The sequence below is a fragment of the Camelus ferus genome, chromosome 32 (assembly GCF_009834535.1).
Source record: "Camelus ferus isolate YT-003-E chromosome 32, BCGSAC_Cfer_1.0, whole genome shotgun sequence".
Lineage (NCBI taxonomy): Eukaryota > Metazoa > Chordata > Mammalia > Artiodactyla > Camelidae > Camelus > Camelus ferus.
The window spans coordinates 23,232,598-23,260,232 of NC_045727.1; the positions used below are offsets into that span (position 1 = coordinate 23,232,598).

At 48.4% G+C, this 27,635-nt stretch overlaps 1 protein-coding gene and 1 long non-coding RNA gene across 3 annotated transcripts in view; both read right to left on the bottom strand.

Annotated features, from left to right (window-relative positions):
- Positions 1 to 27,635, bottom strand: part of TMEM132C (transmembrane protein 132C) — a 304,399-nt gene that overhangs the window by 146,222 nt on the left and 130,542 nt on the right. The window lies entirely within an intron of this gene.
- Positions 866 to 22,203, bottom strand: LOC116660869. Its single transcript, XR_004316502.1, has 3 exons — positions 22,190 to 22,203; positions 13,457 to 13,458; positions 866 to 945 (listed from the first exon to the last, which is right to left on the bottom strand). It is a non-coding gene; the product is annotated as an uncharacterized LOC116660869 (long non-coding RNA).

Consider the following 27,635-nt stretch of genomic DNA (forward strand, 5'->3'; position numbering starts at 1 on the left):
ACAATATTCATACAAGAAGGATACGACTATACTGGCACCATCGTTCCCATTGTATAGAAAGGAATACTGAGGCACAGCAGGGGTCAAGGTCACACTGCAAGTGGGTAGCTGAGCTGGGGCTCATCCCAGCAAGTCTGGTTTCTGAGTTTATGCTGATAGCCAGGGGTCGGCAGACGTCTCCTGCAAAGGGCCAGATAGTTAATATTTCAGATTTCTCAGGACCTGCGGTCTCTGCTGCAACTGCTCAACTCTGCCATCAGAGTGTGAGGGCAGCCATCACCAATACAGAACAAACGGGCATGGCTGGGTTCTGATAAAACCTTCCGTATAGGCACTGACATCTGAATTTCGTATAATTTTAACTTGATGTAAAACATCACCTTCTTTCAAAATCTTTTTCAGTCATTTAGAACTGCAAAAGCTGTTCTGAGCGCAGGAGCCATACACAAACAGGAGGCAGGCCAGATGTGGCCTGTGGGCCACGGTTTCCCAATCTTACTCTTAACCAACACACCATGTCCCCTAAATTTAGACACTGAAATGATTGGGATTTATTCAAACGACACTGTCACAGGCCAGCGTGTGTGCCATCTCTCTCTCAGCTTGTTATTGTGAAAACTCCCAAGCATGCAAAAAAGCAGGAGAGAAGAGAAGGCAGTATCTCCAACACGGCCACCTCCAGCCACCACAGCCACCATCGTGAGGTCTCACAACTCAAGGCCGGAGCGCGGGATAGGGGTGATTCAGTGAGTGGGGCCATCGGACCCACCCTTGAGCCTAGAGGGTGAGCACAGAAGTAAGGGGGCTCCCTGGCCTCTGCCGGACGCTGTCATTTGGAGACGAAGGCTGTACTGGAGTGTTCGACGGCTGGGGCGCTGTTCCATCATCCTCTGGCGAGCTCTAAGATGGTACCCAGGTCATCGCGAAGAACAGAACGGGTGAGAACTTTCCAGGCTGAATCGGAAGCAGAAGATGAGAGGGAACTGAACACTCATCCCTACCCCTGGGATAAAAGGAGAGTCGTGGGTAAGACACCTGCCAGCCAAATTCTGGGAGCTCTCTGGGCCAACACACGGGGCAGGAGGTCTGCCCTGAAAGCGGGGCACCTGTCTTTTGTTCAGCCTCGCTGGCCTCCTGAAGTCAAAAGAGGCAGAAGTGAGCCTTTGCTAGTTTGCCTCACGATTTATCTTTCCTTAAGGACCATAAGAGCTTAGAGATTAAAAGAAAAAAAAAGACAATCAGTGTTTTTCAATAAACAGCTGATGGCTAAATTGCGGATGGAAATGCAGGCGTAATCACCCCGAATGAGCACTCATTAAGCGTCTATCTGCATGTGGTGCTGTGCGCGGGCTGTGCAGGAAATGAAGCGCTGACCTACTTTTCTCTGACGGGGGTGCTTCACCTGTTCGGGTTTCAGCGGAGTTTGCAAACTGTGACAACCCTGAGAGGAAACTACCCCGACGCCCTGAGAGACTTGTGCTGGTAGGACGGAGGACAAGCCTGCAGACCTACCAAGAGAGCGCCATGGTCTCGGTACACCATCACCCTCCTCTCTGCTGTGAAGACCATGCAGTCACATCAACCTCCATCACAGAGTGACCGAGACCAACTTGCATTTAGCAAGCCTTCTCCCTGTCACTCAGCAGGAAGGCGCGCCTCACCTGTACACCTTCTGCAGCCCTGATGTGTGGTTGGCAGTGCCTCTCCAGTGAGTGAGCGGTGAGTGGGTCCTTTCCTATTCCTCATCTCTGAGTTCAGCCACAGTTACTCTAACAGAACAAGATGGAGAGGATGGCAGGCCAGTTCCAAACTTCAGCCTCGAGATGCCTTGGATGCCTTTGCTCTACCATTGCCTTGAGAAGACATCCCCCACACTGGCTTGCTGAGAGATTTACCCTGCAGGGAGCACCTGCCCATCAGATGTCTGAGGGAGGCCATCCAAGACCAGCAGCAAGATTAGCGGCAGGATGCATCCAGACAGACTTCACAATAGAAAAAAACAACAAATGAATGTTGTTTTAGGCCTCTGAAGTTATTTTGGGGGGTGGGTTGTTACACAGCAGTAGCTAGCTGATACACTAACTGACTAAGTTAAATGTCAGCACACCATCAGCAGGAAACTAATTTTGCTGGAGAAAACAACTCTAACTCAAAGCAAAAGTGATTTCCAGAGATTTCCTACTTTGCTACCAATTTGTGCAGCTTGCCACTGTGAAGTTTTCAACAGACCATGGCTCAGAGGAGAGATGTAGTCGTAAATCTGGAATTCATAACGAAAGGCATGTGTTTAGAGCTTGTGTGTCTCTCCAAATTCTTTCTTTTTTTCATTGTAGTCGATTCTCAATGTTGTATTAATTTCTGGTGTACAGCATAGTGATTCATTTATACATATATATATATATATTCTTTTTCATATTCATTTTCATTATAGGTTACTACAAGATATTGAATATATATACTTCCCTGTGCTCTACAGTAGGACCTTGTTGTTTATCTATTTTATATATAGTAGTGTGTGTCTGCTAATCCTGAACCCCTAATTTATCCCTCCCAAGGCACAAAATTTTTTATAAAGCTCCCCAAAGTGATCAGATGGTGCAGGTAAGGCTGGGAAACACTGGGTTACAGGCTACTAAGATCTCAAGAGCTAAAGTGAGATAGAGACTTTTAGCAAATTCTGTGTGCGTGTTTTTTTTTTCCCTCTAACACAAATGTATTTCACAGGCACCATCAACATCAGATCAGACAGGAGGATTTTTCCTACATGATGTTATGATGTAGACAGAAAATGTTCTTCCAGGCTGGAGGCAGCTGCAAGCCACGTGAGCAATGTTCTTTCCTCCATCCTTTCTCTCTTGTTAAAGTCTCCCAGAATCATTAAGCCTCTTTCTGCCGGCTTGCTTTCATCCTGCGTCGCACACGTTTTGAGCGGGGAGGCCATCTCCATGACTGCTCCCTCTGGGCTGCCGGGTGAATTCTACCATCCTTTCCAGAAATTGCCAGGGATGGCACCCAGTCTCACGAAGGCGAAATCCGTATCTCGTGGGCACAGATATTCGACTCTGCTGTTTCGGTTCCAAGCAAATTCATCAACGGAGAGTCTTTTCTGGTGGCCCTCTGCCAGTCACAGGTAACTCGGGGAAGAGCGCAGGGCTTATCAGAGACCCACCAGAAAGGTGAGTTTGCCCTTTGCTGCCTGCCAAGATGGAGGCAGGTGCTCAGTTGCTAACTCACATCCCGTGGTCCAGAAGGTGGCTTGATTTATTGCCCAGATAAAGTTATGGAGGGAAAGTCACTGGGAGGGCAGAAATTCCTTGCAGGCTCTTGAGGCACTTGGAAGATGTGGAAGTAAGCAGGGAAAAGGGCCTGCTACATCTCCAGATTGATCCCAACATGCTCACGTGCCAGCTCTGGGCCCCCAGGCAGGCTGTGCCTCAGTTTCCTCACCTGTGGAATGGGGCGAGCAGAACCCACATCCCATGGGAGAGCTGGGAAGCTTCAGCGAGGCTATGCGCACGGCCCCGTGACCGCGCTCCTGCCGGGTGCACCCTGCACGTATTCAGCATGTGGCAAATGCAGGTTTTAAGCTAAAAATCTGAAAAAGCTGCAAAAATGTAAAAACAAACAAAAAAGAGATGGGATTTGACAGCACTCTGCCTTCTTTCTCTCTGCATGTTGCCCCGCCCTGCAGAAAGAGGTCTTCAGTACGGTCTCAAGCTTTTAGAAATTGAGATATAATTTACATACCATGTGACTCACTGCATTGGAGTGTAGTCAGGGTGTACTCACATGCTCACAGAGCTGTGAAACCATCACCATTCTGTCATTCCAGGATATTCCATCACCCCTAGAAAGGACCCTGTGTCTGTCAGCAGGTTCCTCCCAGCATCTCTCCCTGGCCCCTGCAACCTCTCATCTACTTGCTGCTTCTGCGGGTTTCTCTATTCGGGACGTATGGTATAAATGAGATTATGTCTAAATCAAATGGAAGTAAATACACTGTGTGGCTTTTTGTGTCCAAGCCCGAGTCACTTTTATCAGAGAAAAAGAAAAATTGCAAGTAACTTCCTGGCCTCCCAAGAAATAGGATGAGGGGTGGGCAGGGGGCTGTTACGATTGTACCCCCGCCACCCCTGGTCTTCTGGTGGTGGTACCTGCTTTCTCCACCTGCTGGCTGTGCGCTGAATTCTGGAAATGGGGCTCATGGGGCTGAAACCCTGCCCTGCTCTTCCTGGGGCTGCTCTGCAGAACTCCCACCATATCCTCACCTCCCCGCCCCCTGCTCCTTTCCGTATGACCTCCCTGCTGCGCTCCTGCCCCCTCATGGAGAAGTTGCTGGGCGGCCCATCATCCTGAGCGGACGAGGACTCCACAGAGGACGTGGTCTGACAACCACTCACAAACAGAAAACCCAGACACGGGCGATTCCTGGAGTTTTGCAGCAGGCTGCTATGTTTTAAGAAAGGGGCGGGTTTATTTTTCAGAGATTTCTTACTTCTCACCAATTTGCGCAGCTTGCCACTGTGAAGTTTTCGACAGGCCGCGGCTCAAAGGAGAGATGCAGTCATAAATCCGGGAATTCACGGCAAAAATAAGGGGCTGCAGGGAGTGTCACAGCCAGGCTATACTGTAATTTCCCCCCCAGGCATGTCAGCGCTCCCTCCACTGCACTGAGCCTTCTCCTGGGCCTTCTAATTACTCCGACAAATATCAAAACATTACCTCTGCTGTCACTGCGATCGTCCGTCAGGAAATGGGTTTGGGTTTAAGGTGCTTTGCTCTGCTTTGCTGTAAAGGACGTCGCGTCTCCACTGAAGCCGCGCCGTCGGCGGCCGGCGGGCGGTCCTCGTGCACGGGCGGTGTCCCTGCTGGGATGTTTTTCCAGAGCATCCATGTGTGCTGGAGGCAGTGAAGCTTCTAAGCAATGGTTTAGGGACCTGGAGGTGTATCCAGGGACAGAGACCCCCAGTAAACTCTGGGCCCTGAATGCTGGGGGATTTCCTTCATGAGAAAACCTATGAGGCAGTTTTTCTTTTTCATTTTATTTCTTTTAAATTGAAGTATAGTCAGTTTTCAACGTGGTGCCTATTTCTGGTGCACAGCATCATGTTTCAGTCACACATGAACATACATATATTGCTTTTCATTTCCTTTTATAATGGCTCTTACAAGATACGGAATACAGCCCCCTGTGCTGTACAGTATGATGTTACTGTTTATCTGTCTTATATCTAGTAGTGTGTACCTGCTAATCCCAAACTCCTAATTTATCCCTCCCCTCTCTTCCCCCTGGTAACCATAAATTTGTTTTCTATGTCTATGAGTCTGTGTTTATTTTATAAATTAGTTCATTTGTGCCTTTTTTTTTAATATTCCACATATAAGTGATATCATATGGCATTTTTCTTTCTCTTTCTGGCTTACTTCACTTAGAATGACGATCTCCAGGTCCATCCATGTTGCTGCAAATGGCATTATCTTATTCTTTTTTATGGCTGAGTAGTATTCCATTGTATAAATATACCACAACTTCCTTATCCAGTCATCTGTTGATGGACATTTAAGTTGCTTCCATGTCTTGGCTACTGTAAACAGTGCTGCTATGAACACTGGGTGAATGTGTCCTTTTTGAATTAGAGCTTCCTCTGGGATATATGCCCAGGAGTGGGGTTGTTGGATCATAGGGTAAGTCTGTTTTTTAGTTTTTAAAGGAACCTCCATCCTGTTTCCCCTAATGGCTAGGGCAGTGATTCTTGAAGTCGGGTTCCTGGACCAACAGCATCAGCCTCACCGAGAGCATCTTAAAAATGCGAATGCCCAGGTCCCACCCTAGGCTGGCCAGATCAGACAAGGGGCAGAATCCAGTGACCTATGTCTTCTCGTTGAGCAGGTTAAGCCCTTCAGGATATAATGATGCCCATTCAAGTCTCAGAACCATCGATCTAGACTTTAATGGCAGAATGGTCCATCAGTGCAAAGAAGTCATGTGACGGATCTGAGATGTCAACTCAAACAGGTTGTGATTAATTGCCTCACAGCAGTTTTCAAGATGACATGACCTCTGCTGGGTTGAACGGGAACCCCTAAAAGATAGGTCCACATCCCAGAAACTATGTGACTATGACCTTATTTGGAAGAAGAGTCTTTGCAGATGTAATTAAGTTCAGGATGAAAAGATGAGGTCATGCGGGCTTAAGGCAGGTGGGCTCTAAATCCATCAGCGAGTCACACAGAAGTCATGTGAAGATGGAGGCAGAGACGGGAGGGATGTGGCCACAAGCCAAGGAACACCCGGAGCCTCCAGCAGCCGGAAGAGGCAAAGCACGGATTCTCTCCTAGAGCCTCCAGCAGAAATCAACTCTGCCGAAACTAGATTACAGGCTCTCAGCCTCCAGAACTGTGAGGGAATGCGTGTCTCTCCTGTATTTGCGCCGCCACATTGAGGGCGATTTGTGACGGCAGCCCTCAGAAGCCTACACAGGGCCTGCCCTTGTGTACATCCCAGACTCCTGGCTACATGAACCTCAGGAATGGTGACACCATGAGGTGCCATTTTATAACTAAAAGATGCCGGGCAAGAAAAATTGTCTTGAAGGTCACATTTTCAAGAGAGCTTGGCATGTCTGCTCTTATATGAATCAAGGCTGCTATAGACTACATGTCTCTGCCCCACCTAAAATTCACAGGTTGAAACCCAACCCTCAAAGTGATCGCATTTGAGGTGGGCCTTTGGGAGGTGATTAATCATGAGGGTGGGGCCCTCACAAATGGATTAGTGCCCTTGTAAGAAAGACCCCAGAGAGCTCCCTTGTCCCTCCCACCAGGTGAGGACACAGAGAAGACAGCCACCCATGACCCAAGCAGAGGGTCCTCACCAGACACACAACCTGCAGGCGCCTAGATCTTGGACTCCCAGCCTCAGGACCGTGAGAAGGACATGCCTGGGGTGGAAGTCCCCAGTCTGTATGGCATTCTGTTCCAGCAGCCCAAACGGACTAGGACAAAATCAAAGCTGAGCCCTGAAGCTCGTGGTCCTGTGCCCCCTGTTCAGTTCCCAATCCAGGGGAGCTGGATCCACAGGCTTTCCTAATTCCAGTAGGGAATCGTCCCTGCTTGAAAGTCACAGCAGGGCTGCGACACTGAGGACGTGACATACGGAGGACCTGCCTTGACATCATCAAATCTTCTGCCAGCTGTTCAGCTGCACTGAAGTTCTCAGCCCAGACATGGAGGGAGGGCTATCAAAGGTGGCCTTTCCCAAGCTGTGCAACATTAACACATAGTGGATAGAAGTGTGTGTGTGTGAGGGGGGAAATTTCCACCCACGGTGCCCCCAACCCTGCCCGGAGCCTTTATATCAAGGCTCCAAGTGTCCAGGAATAAACCCTGGCTCCTTTTGATTAATGGGATATTTCCCAGACTTCTGGGGCTGTGGGTCCTTTCTGCCCAAGAACTGCTAACACCCTACAGAGCACGTGCATTATCCGGGACAGAGAGGGAAAGATGGGGGATTACACGGCTTCCTCATCCCAGCGTTACAGGTGGAGGGGTGCACGGGGCTACCGAGTTCTTCCATCTTCCATCCTCCGTGGCCCCAAGTGCCAGGCTCCACGCTGGTGTCCTGAATCGGCCCAGGAGCTTGTTAAGAGCACGGAGTTCCACTCTCCTCCCAGACCGTCGACCTCAGGAGGCCTTGGGCACACCAGCAACCCCCCCACTGCGTGACTTGTGTGCGTGTCCCCCGGGAAACACTGTCACTGATGGAGAATGATGTCTCATCAGCATTAACCGCAAACCACCTCCAGCCTAAGCTCTGTAGCTTGGCTTGATTTTCAGGGCACACGAGACACAGCTTTCCACACTGAACCAAATTATTTCCAAATTTCCTAATTTACTGATGCCAGAAATTGGACATTAAATGGTCCCTTTTATTTATGTATGTCACTTGACAGAGTGCTTACTTCAAGCCAGATACCATCTGAGCCCTTTGAGTTGTCAACACACGCAATGTTCAACACAGCTCTACCAGGAAAGCTCAATATTATTCCCATTTTACAGACGAGAGGACCAAGGCACAGAGAGGTCAAGTAGCTAGCTCCAGGTCACACAGCCAGGAGATGCTGGAGTCCGGACGTAGCGCAGGCAGTCTTACCCCAGGATCTGTGCACACAAGCACCTTGCCATGTGATGCTGCTTCTCCCTGAAAACGTTCCTCCCACTTAAAATCTGTCTAGTACAGATAACTTTTAAATCTCTCATCTTCCATACCTATCTCTCTTCTTCCTACTGGTGCCCAGAGTCAGGAGCAGGGCTTGACTACACCTTCCCATTTTGTTCCGAAGATCGAAGACCAAAGACTCAGACCATAGTTAGAACTAATCCTGTAAGCTAACCCCTCAGCCAGGCGCAGTCTGCCCATCCAAAGCCCCAAACGAATGCCAGAATATCTTGGCCGGAGAGATCAAACACACAAAATACAACACAAAGGGAAGTAACAGTGGAGGGTTTAAGGCAAGAGTTCTCGACTGACCGAGGGTGAGCTTGTCCCCCTGGGGGACGGTGCGACGCCTGGAGGCATTTCTGGTGGTCTCTGCATTGGCATGTAGTGCGCAGAGGCCAGGGCTGCAGACCATCCTTCAGTGCACAGGACCAAGGATGCAGTTTAAAACGTCCACGGCGCCAAGGGTGATCGCTTATAACACCGTCTATTGCAGAAAAACATTAAGTATGGAAAAGATCATTCATTATTTTTGTGAGTGCAATTTATTGGAAAGCAGCACGCTCACTCGTTTCTGCACCGTCTACGGCTGCTTCTGTAATCTGACGGCAGAGTTGTTGTCGTGACCAAGACCTTTTGGTTCGCGAAGATAAAAATACGTACCCTTTGGCCCTTTACTCTAAGACAAGAGTTTGCCTGCCCAATTGCAGACATCCATCAAAATTTAATTATTTTATTTTATTTTTAATTGAAGTAGAGTTGATCTACAATGTTGTGTCAGTTTCTGGTGTACAGCATGGTGATTTCAGTTACACATACATATAAATATTCTTTTTCATTATGGGTTATTATAAGGTATTGAATGTATTTCCCTGTGCTGTACAGTAGGACCTTGTTGTTTATCTGTTTTATATATAGCAGTGTGTATCTGCTAATCCTGAACTCCCAATTTATCCCTCCCTCCCCTACCCACCCTGGGAACTGTAAGTTCGTTTTCTCTGTCTGTGAGTCTGTTTCTGCTTTGTAAATGAGTTCATTTGTGTCATTTTTCTAAAAGTCCACATATAGGTAATATCGTATGGTAGGGAGCCATCAAAATTTGAAGGCATTCCTCTTGCAGAATAAATTCAGTCTCACAGAGCCTGTGGTTCCTCCCCACCTGCTCAGCTGGGCGTGGTTCACGGAAAACTGGCTCCCAGACCAGGAGGTGACAGAGAAGCAGGTGATGACAAAGACCCTGGAAGATGCTTTAGTCCCTGCCTGTGCTGAAAAACCAAAGAGAAATCAATTAAGCTGGGCCAAAGCTGGGCCGGGGAACCGCAGGAAATTCAGACAGGAGGCAACAGCCCCTTCTGTTCACTGCTCTGACGTCGTCTGCCGCCTCCAGGACAGAGTGGCGAGTCAGCAAAGCCATCGTCTCTGCCCTGGTGAGTGACTTTCCCTCTTCTCGTCAGCCAGCAAAAACGAAATTCATGGCCACTGGCCCACCTGGCATCCATCCCATCCTCGCTCTGCACCAGCTTCTCAGAAGCTGGTCTTCTGCGGGTCCAGAATTTCTCGAGTCAGTGTTTTTCCAGGGGCAGGCCATTCTGGGTTTTGAAATCGTTTTAGTGGTTGTCAAGCAGGCTTTTATATGGAATGAAGGAGGATTGGTCGGGAAACAAATATCAAGTTTGTTACACAAGGCAAAAGTACGTGTTGTTATGAGAAGCTTGGTTTTAGACAGAAACATGCAAACACACACGTATACACAAGTACATATATATATATATATATATATATATGTATATATATATGCAACAGACAAATGCATAAAGACATTACATAAGCACACACGTTACACGGTATCATTTGTACGCTCACACTTGCATGTGTGCTCTGAGTCCTAACGCAACATGTATTTCTCCGTATGATGAAAAATGAGTGAGGAAAGCCCGCTTTAAATGGTTATCCATCTTATCTGAGATACTAAAGCTTTTCTATAAATGGCTTCAACTCCCAGGACAGAATTAAGAAGCCAGAGAGATACATTTCCATTTCCCTCTGTTACGAAACCGGAGTCAGTAATTCCTTTTTGCTTCCCTTAAGCGTTTGATCTAGCTTCTGCCAAGGGGTATGTTGGCCCACGAAGGTCGAGTTTTAATTCTTTGTGGTTCTAAGACCTAAACAACCCAAGTATTAGAGAGCTAGGGAGAAACCGAGAAAAAATGTACAGTCTGATATTTTCTATAGTTAGTCATTTGAGCATTTTCATAGTTTTTTTGTGAGAACCCTAACTCGTATTTTAACTCATTTTTATGTTTTTCCACACCATCACTGATTTTTTTATGTGATAGTTTTTCCCTAATACACAGACAACTAAATACATAATGACATAGATTAAAATGTTTATGGATCACCTAAAATCGGTGTTACACCTAGAAACCTCCCAAATGAGTCTTTGCTGTGGCAAAGTGATTCTTTGAAGACTGACATCGGACCCATTCCCTACTCCATCACTTCCGTGTGTTCCTGGGAGAAGGTCCAAGCCCCCTCTCCCCACCCCACCCCCACCCCCGCCTCGCTAGGGCCCCCGCACAAAGGAGTCAGGCAGTGCCTCTAACTTGCCATGATCCTGGCCGCCCAAGACTGGTCTTTCTGTCTGGACCACTCTTTGCACAACCAATGCCCGCGTCCCACTTATCAGGGGTTTGCCCGAACAGGTGCGCCAGCCCCTGCTCAACCTGGGGTGCTGACCAGCACCACACTGTCCTCAGACACTGTCCTGCCCTTCTCTGAGTCCCTGCGTGGCCAGACCCTCCTGTCACCGCCCGAGCAGCACCCGGCACAGTCCCCTTTGTGCACTGCTGTATCCGTGTGCCCGTCAGATCCATGCCCGTCTCTTCCAGTGGACTGTAAACCTCACGAGGGCAGGCACGAACACAAGATGGGCACACATCACATGTCTGTTGGATGCATGAATGGACGGGTGGACAGATGGACAGATGCATGTGCTTTTTTGCAGAAGCAGAAGTAGAAAGCCAGGGGCAGCGAAGGCTCGTCCCTAATGCAGCTGATCAGAGACCACACATTAGGGCTCAGATCTCGGCTGCCCCTCCTGCTCTCTCCCACTCGCTTCTGCAAAAACCTAAAAAGCATTCAGGCAAATGATCCAGGAACCTATTCCAAATCAGCCCCGGGCCAGTGCTGGGGAGGTCCCTGCTTCCTTAGGGACCTTCCAAATCTGAGCCGGACTCCTGCTCCTGAGAGGTCCAGAGGCCAGTTTGGAGCAAATCTGTTCCAGTTCACGGAATAATGACAACAATGTGAAAGAAAGGAAAGGAAAACAAAACTTAGCTCAATTGGCTCCCGGTCACCCATAACAATCAGCCTCTGATTAGCCACGTCGTTAAAATATAAACTAATTTAATTCAATCATTTAAGCAATAGCCCAAGCCAGCACAGCCATTATCATCAAACACTCCATAATGTTCGCTCTCGACAAGACATGACAATTTGGCATTTTTATTAAGAATATGAATTTCCTGCTGGTGCAGAGAAGAAAATCTCTGGCAGCTGCCGTTCCCTCGCTGTCCCTGCATGCCAACGGCATCTTTTTAAATTTCCCAAACAAAGCGATTAGGGAAGAAACCACCCAAACATGCCCAGAGTGTGAGCTGACAGCGGGTATAAACAGTTGGCAAGGAAGAGTTTCCTTCCCAATTAGCAGCGTGCCTGATACCTGCATTATTATACCGCCCCATTCAAGTCCCTCTGAAAGGTCACTTCTTTGCACCCCACTCACTAGCCTGTGTCCCCTTCAAGGCTGCCCCCAAACAGTGCCCTGGGGTCCAAACAGCCTTCCCAGCTATGGGCTGTCTTTCTATTTCCAAGGGTCCCAGGAGAGAAGCGGATTGGCCCAGTCTTGGTCAGATCACCACTCCTGGTCCAATCAGCTAAGCCCTGGGGGGCGGGCCCTTGCCGTCAATGTGTGGGCCCTACTGGGGTTTGGGCTGGGTGTACCCAGGGGAGACAGTGACACTCAAGGCCGTCCCTGCCTCGCTGCAGTTTCAGTTCAGGAATCCACCTTGGAAGCAACCATTCAATGCACATGCTTTCTGCACGCAGGGCGAGCACTCTCCATTGGAAGGGTCGCCAGGACTCACAATAGAAATGGAGAAAGCTAAGAGGTTGGGAGGTGTCTGGACAGAGTTTAGCAGGTTGACACTGGTGGCTGGTGACTAAACTATTCCAGCTCTCCCTCCTCACCTGCTGGAACTCCTGCATTAACTATGGGGACGGTAGCTGTTGAAATGCGCACGTGCCCAGATCACAGTGGTTTACACAAGAGAAGTTGACTTGTTACTCCCACCAACGGTCCAATGCAGGTGCATGATCGGTGCGTGGGTTTCCCGCACACGGTTGTTCAGAGGTTCAGGCTGCTTCCATCTTGGAATTTGCCACGCACACCGCCCCCCACCCCCCACGCCATCGTGACCTCAGCATCCTCTGCATCCAGCTGGCAGATGAGGGGCGACAGAGCGGGGATGGGTCGCAAGACTGAGCTTGGGAGAGGGACGCACGCCAGCTCTGCTCCCCTTACACCAGCAAGTCCTGATGCAGGGCACTGCCCTTCCTCGATGCAAGAGGAACTGGGACTGGAACGCGGCATCTGGCTGGGCAGCCACCTCCAAGGACAGCTCTGTCCTAAGGGAATGGAAGCAGGGGTTTCTGGCAAACCACCCCCTCCGCCATCATTACAGAAGCTGCAAGACAGAAGCACTCATCTCTCCTGCCTCCGTGACAGGCAGACAAGGCCATGGGGCGTGGTTCTGATTGGCTACATTTGGGCGTAAGTCCCCAGGAGACGCCTGGGTTAGCTTTTGCTTCTGATAAGAAGCTGTCTGTTCTCCCTTTCTCCTGCTTGAATACCCGCCTGATACTAAACGCAGCAGCCACGTGCAGGCATGAAGGGCACAGCAGATATGCTAATTCAAAGCTTCGACGTGCTTGCGCTGTTCAGCTTGGGGCTACCCATCTCCCAGGGCGCTGCTCCACGAGAAAAAGAGCCCAGTCTTTGTTTAAACCACTGTTATTCGGACACTCGGCTACTTGCAGCCCAAAGCATCCCTAACTCAGACCTTCAAGCCAAAGGAGTCATCATCTTCCAAAATAAATATCACTAGACTCTAATAAAGGTTACAGGTCATTGCTTTTTTTGGCTCCTACACACACGACCCTTTGGACATTTGGGGGCACATCTGTGGATTCGGGAACTTAGAAGTTCCTACATGAGATGAAAAAAGCATAAATAAAAAGAAAAGTAATAGAAGGGGCTTATTCTGGTTCTCCTTCTGTGGGAAGAAGGACAGCTGGGCCCTTTCATGTATTCACCTGGGTAAAAGCTTAGCTTTTATATAAATATTTAGCTTTTGTACGTCACGTGGCAAACGGTTCTGGGAATACGGGCTGCAAGGGAAACAATGAATGCTCAAACAGGGAAATAAAGAGCCTGATTTCAGTGTTATTTCTCCAGGGATCATTTCAATTGCCTCTTGTAAACAGTCTTTTTCTCTTCCTTCGATCAGCAGATGCCTCCACCAGGATCTGGCCTGAATCCCACCTTTTAAATCCCCCTGGAGGGGTTATCTGTGATGATGTATTGCCTCGTTCCTGGATTTTATAAGAGAGAAGACGTCTCAGTGCCTCCCAGCGAGTCACTTATCTAAGACTCTTCGTGACTTCGGAAGACAATTCGCCGAACCGACAAATGGTTTTGGACGACCTGCTGTGTGCCAGGCACGGTGCTGGGGGCTGGGGGTACAAGACGAACAGGAGTCAGCCCCTGCCCGTGGGATGTCACATGGAGGAAAACAAAATACGATGCAAAGTCGTGGCTGGATCCCTGGGGAACGGAGGGAGGGACTTCGTTGTGATGGGAATGTGATGGGAAAATGGTGGAGAGCTTCAAGCAGAAGGACCTGACTTGTTCTGACTGATGTTATATAAAAATCTCCCTGGCTGCCATGTGGAGAACAGATTATAGGGTGGGACTGAGGCTGGGGAGCAACCACACTGCACTGAGGTTGTCCAGGCAGGTGATGATGGAGGAGGTGAAGGGCTAGGGTGGGAGCCAGGATGTATTCTGGAATGGAGTAGACAGGACGTGCTGAGCAGTAAAAAAGGAGAAATACAGCATGACTTGTGGGCCTGGGGCTTGAGCGAGGGGGCAGAGAGTGGTGCGTTCACTGAGATGGAGAATGAGTGCACAGGCAGACAGCATGGCTGCTGAGCTTTCTTTGCGGGGTGGCGTTGACAGTGGGAACAAGGTTTTGCTTGATCCATGTGATTTGAGATGGAGAATAGATCCATCCAAATGTGAGGCTGTATTTACAAGACAGGAACAGAGCAGAGAGCTCAGGAATTCCCACTGTGTGATTTGTACAATATAAACTCCTCTGGACCCTGCCTACTTTCCCGGTCTTCTTTCAACACTCCAGCCACAATCACCCTTCTGTCCTTTGAATGGGCCAAGCTTGCTCTTACCCCAGGGCCTTTGCACTGGTCATTCTTACCACCTGGTTAACCCTCCCCTCTGATCTTCATATGGCCAGACCTTTCCTGTTACTCATATTCTTCTGAAATGTCATTTGCTCAGGAAGCAGGTCCCTGACAACCCAATCAAAAGTAACCACTCTCACAATCCTACTTTCTTGTCTTCAAAGCCCTCACTGGCATCTTAAATTATCTTACGTCTGCATTCATTGACTTACTTATTGTATGTATTTTGCTGCTGGAATTTAAGCTCCAGGGAGACAGGATTCTTGGACTGTCTTATTCACAGACATGCTATGAAAGCATCTAACACATGGTAGGTGCTCGATAACTCTATGTTGAACAATAAAAAGGCATCCATCATTATCACAGGTACTACTTTTTTGTTTGTCTCTTAATACAGACCACTATATTCAATCTTGCTTTCGTAAACACTGATGCAAAGGGGAAACTGTTTATTCCCAGAGCGCCAAGGAGGTTAGACTGCGGAGCGAGGAAGCCTCCCATCTTCTGCTGGACACACTAGTGGGAGCCAGATGCTCAAAGCAGGTTGCGTTTGCCATTTGATGGAGCACTTAACTGGCAGCAGAAACCTTCCAGATTTAGAACAAAGTGGCATCCAGATGGCACTGAACTATCTAACTCAGACACCTTCTTATAAGGGGGCCCTAGGCTGGGAACTCCACTACCCCTGGAGGATGGAGTTCACAAAGATGGGCTGTGGGGAGTGAACCAAAGCAAGGGTGAAGTTTCTTCTGGGAGCTTCAGTGGGGAAGGCAGGCCACTAGCACATACACCGCCTTCGAATAACAAAAAAAAAAAAAAAGTTTCCTCTGGGCATATGCAGATCTATGGGTTTTGCCTTGGTAAGTAACGACGGCTACTCCCAGCATCTGCTAGGCTGAGCCTACTTGAGCAGTGAACAACCTGTACAACTGTGCACAGCAGTCCTGAGGAGTGAAGAGAGAGCTCCAGGAAATGAGGTGCAACGAAAACTTTGTTTCACTTTTTACGGGTCTCAAACCGACATTCTTTAGGCCAAATCCTTTCCTAGACCTTTTCCTTTATTTCTTTTTGGAGGGTTAATCTATAGTTTTAAAATAACTCAAAGTATTTTAAAATGTCTTCAGATGAAACATGCGTTTGTATATCAATCACCCATAGATCCTACCACTCGTCTTTGTTAATTATACTCCTCCTAGAGCACAATCTTATTTTCCCCGTCTGGTCTCTTGTGGCACCTGAAGGAAGAGAAACAGAACATGTAGGAAAAAATTTTACAATGCCAATTGCCTCTTTTTCTCCGCTCCTAATTAACACCTGCCAGGAGCAAACTTATCGAGGTGCATCTGACACACAGAGAAGATAAATGGTTTTTTAATTTGGGTCACTGAGAAGGGCGCCAATAGTGCCACGTTATTATTATCTCTTTCAGACATGTCTTCATTAACTTTCTCTTAAAAAATAGCACAAAGAGGTCCAAGATGTTGATGCTCACACTTCCTCTCCCTGGTCATTCACCTTCAAATTAAGGAACTGCGGCAGGCCAAGCCGATGGAAGCCAGGGACTGCCCCCTGGCCTGCTTCCCTTTTCCTCTGGTAAGGTCTCCACTGGCTGGCCCGACACCTGCTCCCCCTCGCCTGCATGTCGCCCTCTGTTGTCACGCCCTAGTCCCTACGTGTTTTGTCTTTGTTTCTTTGACTTCCAGCACGCAGGGCGGGGAGCCCACATCCTGTCATCTACAGGCACCCATAAAATGGAAGTCGTGTTTACTCACCACCCACAGAACAAGGTCTTCCGTTTCTCCTTTGCTGATTAAAATGACTTGATGGTGGAAAATCTGCTCCACCTCCCAGTGTAAGTCGCCGGCAAGTTCACATTCACGTAACGTCGCATCTCGGCAGGAGAAAGTCACTCTCTCTCACAATGAATGTTAAGTCTGTCCCAGCCTTTCCTGCTTACTGGCTTCCTTGTCATTTCAAGGGGCCAGAGCGCAACCTTGATGGACAAGAGGCACACACCGTCCCACCCCAACCCCAAGCCGAGGTGGCCGACCCGTGCTTCCACGTCTGTTCTTTCTGAAATTAGCCACCACCATTTGGGGAGACAGTCTGGGTCTGCAGTGACACTGAATTCTAGTCACTGCAGACCCACTTAATTGGATTTGACAGCTGTGTTTTATTTACCGAGTAACTCTTTGCTTCAAGCCATAACACACCTGAGACTCCTCTTATCTCAAACTTACTCTGAGTACCAAAAATTCAGATTTTTTTTTTTCCTTGACACTCTATAGTCACGGTGGAGGAGGGAGAGGGAAGAACCCTTGTTTTTAAAAAACTCAGTTCTATGGCCTCAAGTTTCTGCCTTTCCCAGTTTAATTCCCTGGCTCAGTGGGTACCAGGAGGAGGGTAGCCGGTTCCCTCCATCCCTCCTCTGCCACCCGTGAAGGCAAGTCACCCACCTGTGCTCTGTCTGGAGGCCGATTTCAAAAGGGCAGAACTGGCTGCCTTCTACAGGGAGACTGGAGACCCTTGTTACACATCGACCTGTCCTGAGGACCTGGCAGGGGCAGGGGGGCTACCCATACTCAGGCACGTGCCAGAAGCCAGGATACACTAAGATACCTGTTTGAGCACAAGCCTCCTTCTGGATCTATCTGCCTGCTTTGGCTTTATTATCCTATTTCGGGGTTGAAGTTGCCCATGGGAGACAGAAAGAACCAGAGAAGTGGTGCCCCCACATCACTCGCTCTCTTCTCCCTTAAGGAAAAGCCAGAAGGTTCCCACATCGCCTCCCCACTCCCTTCATCCACTTGAATCTTACTGCGATGACCTTAGAGTCGCTGTGAAATCCGTACGGGCTCTCGTGGGGCGCTTGGCAAGCTTTTTCTGGAAAGGGCCGGAGAGGAGCTGAGGTGGCCCTTGCAGGTGGAGGGGTAACACCGAGGGGATCGTGTAATAAGAGAGGGGACAAATTCCCACCGGGTTTGTCCTGATGCCGTCACGTCAGCGCTGCGTCTCTGGCACTGGCAGTGCCCTGAGCGGCCGCGGGAAGAGAGAGGAGGAGCAGGGTCTCCCGCCGCTCCGCCACCCTGTCACTGCCGCGTGGGGGCAGCCACAGGGGATGCGGAAGGAGGGGGCGCGGCCGCGCTCCAAGAAAACCTCATTTGTGTTATTGAGAAATAGGAATTTCGTGTAGTTGTCACGGGTCATGGAACACTATTCTTCTTTGGATTTTTTTTTTCACTCCTTAAAATTGGACAAACCATTCTTGGTTCATGGGTTGCATAAAACTAGGTGGCAGGATGGACCTGGAGAATGTCATTCTAAGTGAAGTCAGCCAGAAAGAGAAAGAAAAAATACCATATGAGATCGCTCATAGGTGGAGTCTAAAAAAAAAAAAAAAAAAGACACAAATGAACTTACTTACAAAACGGAAACGGACTCACAGACAGAGAAAAGAAACTTAGGGTTACCAAAGGGGAAAGGGGGAGAGGAACAAATTAAGAGCCTGGGATTAGCAGATACACACTACCATATATAAAATAGATAAACAGCAAATTCCTTCTGTAGAGCACAGGGAACTGTATTCAATGCCTTGTAGAGACAAAGAATATGAAGAGGAATATCTGTGTGTTTGTGTAGGACTGAAGCACTGTGCTGTGCACCAGAAATTGATGCAACACTGCAAATTGACTATACTTCAATTAAAAATAATAAACATAAAATAAAATAAATAGGTGACAAGCTGGATTTGGCCCTCAGGTCCTAGTTTGCTGACCCCTGAGAAGTTTGAACCTCCAGGTCCAGGATTAGCCACTTACACTTCAAGCAAAGAATCCTGAGGGTTGCAGGACTGTTTCATTTGGTTGATGACTGAACCTTCGATTGAAGGGAATTCTATTTAACCTAATGTTTTCCTGGCTTCTCCTCTAAGCTGGTCCAGAGGGCTGGGATGAATGAGACCCCGTTTCTCTCCTTAGGGAGTTCCCAGTCAAGGGCAGTCCTGGCCTCGGTGACCCGTGATGTGTGTTCATGAACAGGAGACCGCTTCTCACCAGGATCCTCTGAGAGTTCAGCTATCACTCTTCTTGAGACAAGTGTGCCTGACTCAAACGCCCAGCTCCTTTTAGGTGACCCTCCCAACAAAAGAGGAAGACCCACAGAGCCTGCAGCAACTTGCCAAACCCTGGAACAGGTGGCCACGGTCATGGGGTAGGAGACAAAGGTGTGGGACATGACAGGGCTCCAGAAATCAACACTTGGGGACTAAGCAGAGGTTTGTGGGGCTCCTGGGGGGAGTACCTGTGCTGTCGTGGGATGCTGTCCCTCCCTCCTCCCGATGTTTCTCCCATGTGCCCTCTGATCACTTGCAAGTAACAATCCTACAGTGGTTTGCAACCCTAGTTACCTCCACTGAGAGATGAAGAGCTTTCCCTGGGGAGGGCGATGCCCAGACTGAGCACCTCCTGGATCATGAAGCAGATGCACTGATACAGATGCTATAATTAAGCACCTGTCTTTCAACTATGGGCCGCTCATTAAATACCGAGATCCAGCGAGGAGCAATCATCGCAGGTGTACTGGACACGGTCACACCCGCTGCCCTGCTGAGAAACAGCGGAGGATGTCACCTGTTTATCTATTTATTTATTGGGCTCAGATTTAATTTCGACCAGATGAGTCATCTCCTCTTTAAATGAATTCTACAAATATCAGGAGGTGAAAGGATTCTGTGGCGTTCCTTTTCACGTTCCATTTCATATTCACTCAGTGCCACGTTTTAAATAGAAAACAGTCTTCCTTTAATCACCTTGACCTAATTTTAATCTTTATGCCCAGCAATAAATGTACAGCTCCCAGAAATACCATTTAAGCCTGGGAGGAAATGCTTGAACAACTGCTATTGCACACCCCTACAAGGTTTTACACCCTGAGGGCTCCAGGCTTCCTACAAAGAATGTGGCAAGTGGGCAAAGGACCTGCAGGCGTCTTAAAACATCAAAGCCAAGCAGAGAAGAGGCGAGGTGGCAGGTGACCAGAGACGGAGTTGGAGGTACAGAGAGAGGAGGAAGAAGAAAGAGCTGGAAAACACTCAGCGTGAAGGGACGTAAATGGGGGACATGGAAGTGGTACTGTCAAATAGCAAGCTGACCCTTACACAAAGGCAACGGGTTTGACGGAGGTGACGTGAGAGGCCAAAGTCTCGGAGCCCGGTCACCAAGATCTGGGTAAAGACCAAAGCTGAGGTCTCCAATACACCTTTTAAGACTCCATTGACCATTTTCTCCCATTCACTAATGTCAGAAGAGTTCGATATTAAGGCCTATTTGCCAAGACGAGAGGAATGTCCCCAACGGAAACCGGTGTAACTGATGAAGACATGCATACCTGCCCAGGTCAGGGAGCTCAGTGGTTTCGGACCTGGATGCCCCAAAGGTTTAATCAGTTATCATGGACTCCCCTTCCTTTCTTCTCTGCTCTCTGCCACACCCCACACCCGCTTCATCCTCAAGCTGGCACAATGGCTGCTGAATGCCGGGTGTCACATCAGACACAATGAACGACACCCAGAGAAAGAACGGAACTTTCCCTCAAATGATGCAAGTCAGGACCCACGTCTATTCCTGAATCAATGAGTGGTGAAAGGAATGGGTTTTCCTTAGACCAGTTTTGAGAGTTTTAAGACATGCTCCCCAATTCCTTGACACTCTTCAAAAAGAGGTGGGAGGGGGTCTATTCACATCCATTCCTGTAAATTCCAGTGGGGTTTTATGATTGATTCAACCAATAGGGAATGGCAAAGGATGCAGGTAATTTCCAAGGCTAGGGCCAAAAAGGATCTCTTAGAATGCTTTGTCTGAGGGAAGTCAGCTGCCACGTGAGAATCTGACCACCCTGAGGCCACCGTATTGGACAGCTCAAGTACAGATCTGCCATTGACAGTCTAGCCATGCTCCCAGACAACGGCCAACTCCCAGCCACGGCGTGCGCCATCTTGGATGTCCGGCTCTCAGATAATTTCAGCCCCAACTGACACCTCTGCAACCTCATGAAAGACCCCAAGAGAGGAGTGCCCAGCCAAGCTTTGTCCCGGAAAACCAGGAGCTTAATAAAATGGTGGTTGTAAGCGTCTACACTGCAGGGTAATTTATATATCACAGTAGTAGCCAGGAAATCGATCACACCAGCTTCCAGAGCTGGGGGAGGGGTTGGCACTCCCTATGGCACATGGCTGGGTAGGAAGGCTGAACACAGCAAGATCCCGAACTAAACCAGGAATCTGTGGAGGTGGAGGCAATGGATGCTGGGGAGGCAACCAGCAGTAATTTCCACAACTTTGGAAAATTCGATGCGTTAACCTCCTGCGAGTTAATTTGTACAAAGCAGGAACATGGTGCCTGGCATGCAATAAAGGCTTGATAAATGATAATCATTTCTATTGGTATTCTACGTGCAAAACGTACTTAAGAGATTCTTATATAGTCTCCTAACAAATTCACATGTAAAACTTAGTTATCGAGTCCACCTCCTTGTTGGTCTAGATGGGGAAAAAGTACGTAGAGGCTAAACTAAATCTTCCAGTCAAATAAAAAGGACCCCGTAGCTAAATTGTTTCATTTAGTTTTTGTTTCTCCTTCTCCACCTCCTGACTCATCGTCTCCACACATTTCCCCACCTTTTTTTTTATAGCGGTCTCTCTCCATACTGACATGGTTTATCAGCCTTAAGTACTAAGGTGTTGAATCTTGCCACCCCCACCCTCCCGTCCCTCTTGGTTTCGGAGAAATGGCCGAAGAGCCAATTCGCCTCTTGTCCCGTCTTGTTTGAAGCGGCCCCGACCCCCGAGGCCTGCCGCTCCAGTCCACACGCCCTCCAGCCGGAGGCACCCGCGTTTCCCTCTGCGCTTCCCGGACTCCCCGGGCGCCACGCGCTCCCGACCCCGGGGTGGGCACGTTTCCGCCAAGCCGCCCGGTCTGCGCGGCGGGGCTTGGAGCCGCAGCGCTTCCCACGACGGGCCAGACGGGGGCCCTCGCCCTGATTCTGGCCCCTGGTTTTGAGCTTGGCAACTTCCTGTTTGTTCTCTTAAGTCCTGAGAGGCTGCAGAGACCAGACGGAGGGGACGACGCCTTCGAGGCTGGAGGGGGAGAGAGAAGCCGCGCTGAACCGGCGGACAGAGCGGGGGCGTCGCCCCAGCGCCCGCATCGCAGCGCGGCGCGCCAGGGACCCAGCGCGCGGGGCACGGAGCGGAGGCCGGCGCCCTCGGGGATCCGGGGCCGGCCCACGCTGTCGGTGAGTCTCGGCGCGGTGGGCTCCCCAGCGACGAACCACCTCCACAGGGGCTCCTGTCACGCGGCGACGACTGAAGAACCAACAAATTGTCTTGCCTTTCTTTCTCTAATTTTTTTTTGGACAGAAGGCATGTATTCAGCTCACCGGAAGAGCCACGTGCTCCACGTGTATTCCCAACCCAAACGTAAACGTTCTACAATTTACTTTATGTTTGTCTTTATGACAAGCTGCCTTTTTGACTTAATAAATTTACTGGGAAATGAAACTTTATGCTACTATTATGAATGGAGAACGTGTATGTCTCTCTTTTAAAAACTATTTTATTTTATTTTTGCAGGGGAGGGGTGGTCATTAGGTTTATTTATTTATTTTTAACGGAGGCACTGGGGCTGGAACCCAGGACCTCATGCATGCTAAGCACACACTCTACCACTGAGCTGTACCCACCCCTGAGAACTTGCATCTCTTCCTGACAATGGAAAGTCACCCTAACCGTAACTCCATAATTTTGATCGTTTTCAAGACAATGACCAGGCGTGTGCAAACTACACTCCGGAATATGGCCGTAAGTGCACTTGTGAAAATTGCTTTTCTTCCATTCTTTGTCTTCCTTCTCTTTTTCCAAATCATTTCTGGATATGAAACTTGTCAGAGCATGCTTAAGAAAGCTTGACTCTTGTTTAATTTTTGTCTGGCCACTTCTTAAGGTACGACATTTTATTGTCTGAGAACTGCCTGCCTAGTCAGCAAATGCTAAGCTCCGGCTGGACTCTTTTTGGTCTGTTCTGTCGCACTTAGTAGGGGCTTAATAAGCATGTATCACCTAAAGGCATAAATGAGCAAATTAATGATTCATGGCTCAAAAAAGTCTCTCACTCACCCCCACCCATCAAGAATAAACTTGTTTGATTATCAAGACTCTCCCGGGAATTTCTTTCTCATAAATCAATATTGTTTGCACAAACCCAAAGCGAAGTGTTCACTCCTCTTCATATTTTAGTCGGTATCGCAATACATTTTTGATGGTGTATTTATTTTCTGCCAAGTAACAATGGGTCTGATGAAAAATGGGGAGCCTTGAACTGCTGGAAAGCGGGAGAATGAATAACGCATTGATAAATCAGCCTCGCAAAATGTGCAGCCCTCTTTCCTGCAAAGGGTAGTGGGTGGAGACACACACGAATTAAAAAAGATGAAGAGAATCAATTTTCTCGAAATCGGAACGCAAAGGGAGCCTGGGAGAAATCAAAGGCACCTTTCTGAGCTTTTGGTGACCATTTCTTTTCTTCTCTTAGGACAACCAGAAAATAAGTATTTCCCTCCTCCTTTCCTTAACCACCTTCTTCCTCTGATGCTCAAGGGCAGAAAAAGGAAGGTATATAAATATAATACTTAAAATTTTTTTTCCATAACGGGATAACACCTCAGTGGCCGAAAACCTGCCTCCTTGGCAAAAGTTACCAGCAAATCACCAAAAATCTCTGATACTGAGCCTTCAATGGGGCTTTGACTTTCTGACTGGGGAGGCGCAAATGCAAAACTTCGGATCCATTTTTGTTTTCAATAAAAATCTTGTTTTAACAGCATCATGAATATTCATGCTGCCGGCGTCCCTCCAAATAAAGACAAGAGAAGCCAAATGAAACAAGAAGAAATAAAACGTAGTTCACTCAGCTGCACAAAGGTTTGAAGGGCAGGATTTTATGTTTTAAGACATGTGCATCTGTTTCCAAAAAAAAAAAAGAAAAGAAAAGAAAAAAGAAACAATATTCAGAGTACAAAAAGTGCCTGTGTCTACATCAGCACTTCTCAAACTTCAGCTCTTTTTCTACGGACTTTGCAACGTGTGTCATAGCTGAGGACAAACTACCTCGCTGTTTATGTAATGTTTTGCTGTAAATGAATTCAATCCAACTGATATTTTAGAAATTCAGCTTCAACTCTTATCTATCCCATCAATAGCTCAATCAGCTAATTTTCCTCTCCTTACGCACATGAAAACAAATGACCATGAGTCAGATGAGCAAAAAGTAACTAAAATTTTGTCTATCACCAAGGAAGTGCTCACCATGCTTTTGGGAGGAGTTGCCCGGCATTTCAGTGGGCCTCAGCCTTCACAGGACAGTCACTGTTGGCAGACGCTCTCTGCTGCAGGGCTGGGGGACAGAGGTGAGAAGCAGGCTGAGAAGCAGGCTGAGAAGCAGGCTGCTCTCAAAGCCGTGCTCGGTGGAACTGCAACCGTCAAAGGAGTTGGGCCCATGCTCCTGCTTATTCTAGACATTGAACCCCCGGAGTCAGGGTTTAAGACCAGGCTCCCCCTGGGTGCTCTGTGTTCTCCAGTGTGGCAGCCAGTAGCCACCTGTGGCTTTTCGAATTAAAGTGAGTTAGAATGAAATACAATCCCAAATGTAGTGCCACCATCTCACTGGCTTATATTTCAAGGGTTCCATAAGGACCGGGGGCCAGAGGCTGCTCCGCTGTAGAGCACACACTTACTTCAGCCATTTTCATCACCAAAGCTCTCCTCCAGAAAGCACAGAACACGGGACTGAATCACTTGGCTGTACACCCGAAACTGACACTGTAAATCAATTACACTTCAATTCAAAAAAAAAAAAAAAAGAAAGCAAGCACAGAACATTGCCTCCATACCCTGAAGCTAGTTTTAGAAATTTGTCTGTGAAATTAGGTGGGCTGGGATCCCCAAATCCTCACAGGCACGGTGCACTTCTCGCCGGAAGGTTCTGGAACCCACTGGGTACCAAATGTGACTCCACTCTTCCAGGACGTGGCCACATGTCCGCTTCCATGTGTCCAGTGTACCTTCGTCTCCCAGGACAGTTTCCACGTGGAACCTTCCAGTCACTTCGCCAGGAACCAGCAGCTTTATTCGCTCTCCTCGCTGCCCAGCTAAGGCAGGCAGCTGCCAGAACATCCTGGCCAGTTTTGAGATATTGGGATTATGTGTAGCGGTGTCACCTTGTACTCTTATGGGCACACACAGTAGGACGTGCGTAGCCAAGCCCTGAGAAGACGGCATCTGCACACATCACATGGTGGACACCTCTCATGCCCGCCTCCATAATGGGATCGTGATAACATCAAAACAGCAGTGAGGTTTCCTCCTGGCCTCGGTCCAAATGGAGAAGTCATCCTAATAAACTGGAAACAGACCCAAAGCGGAGACTCATAGGAAGCGCTCTGTTCTGCCTGCTTCTCGCAGAGGAGTAAGGTAACTCAATTAACTTGATGAAGCCAAGACCGGAGCCTTCAGAGCTCCCGAGCTGCTCAAGCAGGGACGGCAAGCAAAAATACCTCCAGGGGTCAGGAAGATAATTCCAGTAAGTGAGGAAGGCTCGTCTCGGAGGCCCTGCAGGGAGGGCTGGGGGCCGGGATGGAGCAGAAAACAAAAGCCCTGCCAAGCATCCGTGAGCTGGCACCAAACTATTGGAAGCAGAAATACGGGCTCAGTTCTCAGATCTTCTGATTTTTCTCTTCTACTTCTTTTAAAAAAAATTATTTTATTTTTTAAGTTGAACCTTAAATTCAATTTTTAAGCCTTTTGGGGGGGGGGATAGGTAATTAAGTTGATTTATTTCTTTAATTTTTTTTTAAATGGAGGTACTGGGGCTTGAACCCAGGACCTCGTGCCTGTGAAGCACACGCTCTACCACTGAGCTCCACCCTCCCCCTAGAGCTTCTGATTTTTAAGAGAACACAGAAAGGCAGATTCTTCAGTAAAATTTCTTAAACTGAACGAAAAAGATTTAACAGTAGCTTTAGTCCCATAGCTTTAAAAATGCTATGTAGGCCCCAAGAAAACACTTCTTCGAGCCCCCAGACCTTAAAGCTGTGTACAAAGTTATGCTTTTATGAGTTGGGTTAATAAAAGAGAAACAAAAAGTATCACTCCATGTTCGGGTTATTCCCTGTGATAGACTGAGAACGGCCACACTTCTCTCCTTCTCTGTAACAAGTCCTTCTGTAAATGTGGCTTTGAAGTTCTCTCCTTAAGAGATGAGGTCTCTTTTCCCCATTCCTTGAGCGCAGCATGGCCTTGTGATTTGTTGTGGCCAAGAAAAGGGGGCAAAGGCCACACAGGACTAATTTTAAGTCTGGGCCTCATTTCTGTTCTTTCTTGGAGCCCTGAGACCACCGGGTGAACAAGCCCCAGCTGGCCTGCTCGATGACGAGACACACGTGGCCCTGAGGCCCCCATCGCCCCAGCCGACAGCCAACCTGCCGGGCTGACAGTTGACCTCAGACACACAGCAAAGACCAGAAGAACTGCCCAGCTGAGCACGGGGTACAGACCCACAGAATCACCAGGCAAAGAAACGGTTATTGCTCCCAGGGTGGTTTATCATTAGAAAAAGCTACTGTTAAAACGTTTCAGTTCAGTACCTTTCTCACGGGGGTTCGAATCCCGGCTCCATCGGTTACTAGCCGTGACTGTGGAACAGTAACCAAACTTTCAATGCCTCCATTTCCTCCTTCCTAACGTAAAGATAACAATAAAGTAATAATAATAATAACAACAAAGCCTACTTCACAGGGCCTTTCTGAGGACTTAACGAGCTAGTACAATCCATGCATTTATTTAATATTTAGACGGGAGGCCTGGCACACAGTAAGTTCCTGGTGAGTTGTGGTCATCTAATAATTTCGTCGGCTTCACCTCAATCTTTTAAAAAGACCTCCGGGGTCTGTTTTCATCAGTAACCACTAAAAAAAAAAAAAAAAAAAGTCCTAATTGTCCCCACTCTAATGCTCTGCAGGCCATGTGTTTCAGAAGTTGGGCATTCGTGGTACCTGTTTTAGGGGTGATATTAGCATGCATGTGAAAAAAGTGGCTGAAATAACGACATAAAGCCATATACTCTCCTAGACCTTGGACTTCGTGGGGGACGTTCTTTAGTCATTTATATTTGCAGCTCTGGAACCATTTTTTCAGAAAACAGCAGAGCAATCGGTCCCCAGAGGCAAACATGAAGGGTATTTTACTTTTAAAAAGGCTATTTCTTACTACATCACTCTTTAAGCAAGTCCTGACTGTGGCTGGAGAGCCTGAACGACCCCAGCCCCTCTGAAGCGCAGGCACCTAATATAACGGTGGGGCGCCCAGCAATCAGGGGCACGGGCAGCCTCGGAGTGCACAGTCATTCCACTTGACGGAGCTCATCTACTGCATGAGCGGACCCGTGCTGCTTCCGTCCTGGCGACGACTGCATCCAGTCCACAGACGTTCGCCAAACGGTTGATTAAATGAATGCAATGGGGAAAATGTAGGTGCCTCTGGGGAAACGGAAGGACGGGAGGCTTCTGATCCTGGACGTCTGGCATCCCTAAACGTGCGGTCTCTAAGGTCAGTGCTGCCAGAGGTAGGACGCTCAGCTCTTGCTGGTGTGTGAGCATCTCAACACCCCAGTGGAGACCCGCCGCAAAGACCGGCAAGTTCGTCTGCAGCCCTGGAGGCCAGGGATCTAGAACTTCATAGTTCTGAGGCTCAAGCTCAGCAAACAAGGACTGAGGGAAGTCTACGCCACGTGTCACCGCCGTTGGATTCTTACAGCTTTAGAACTGGTGACAA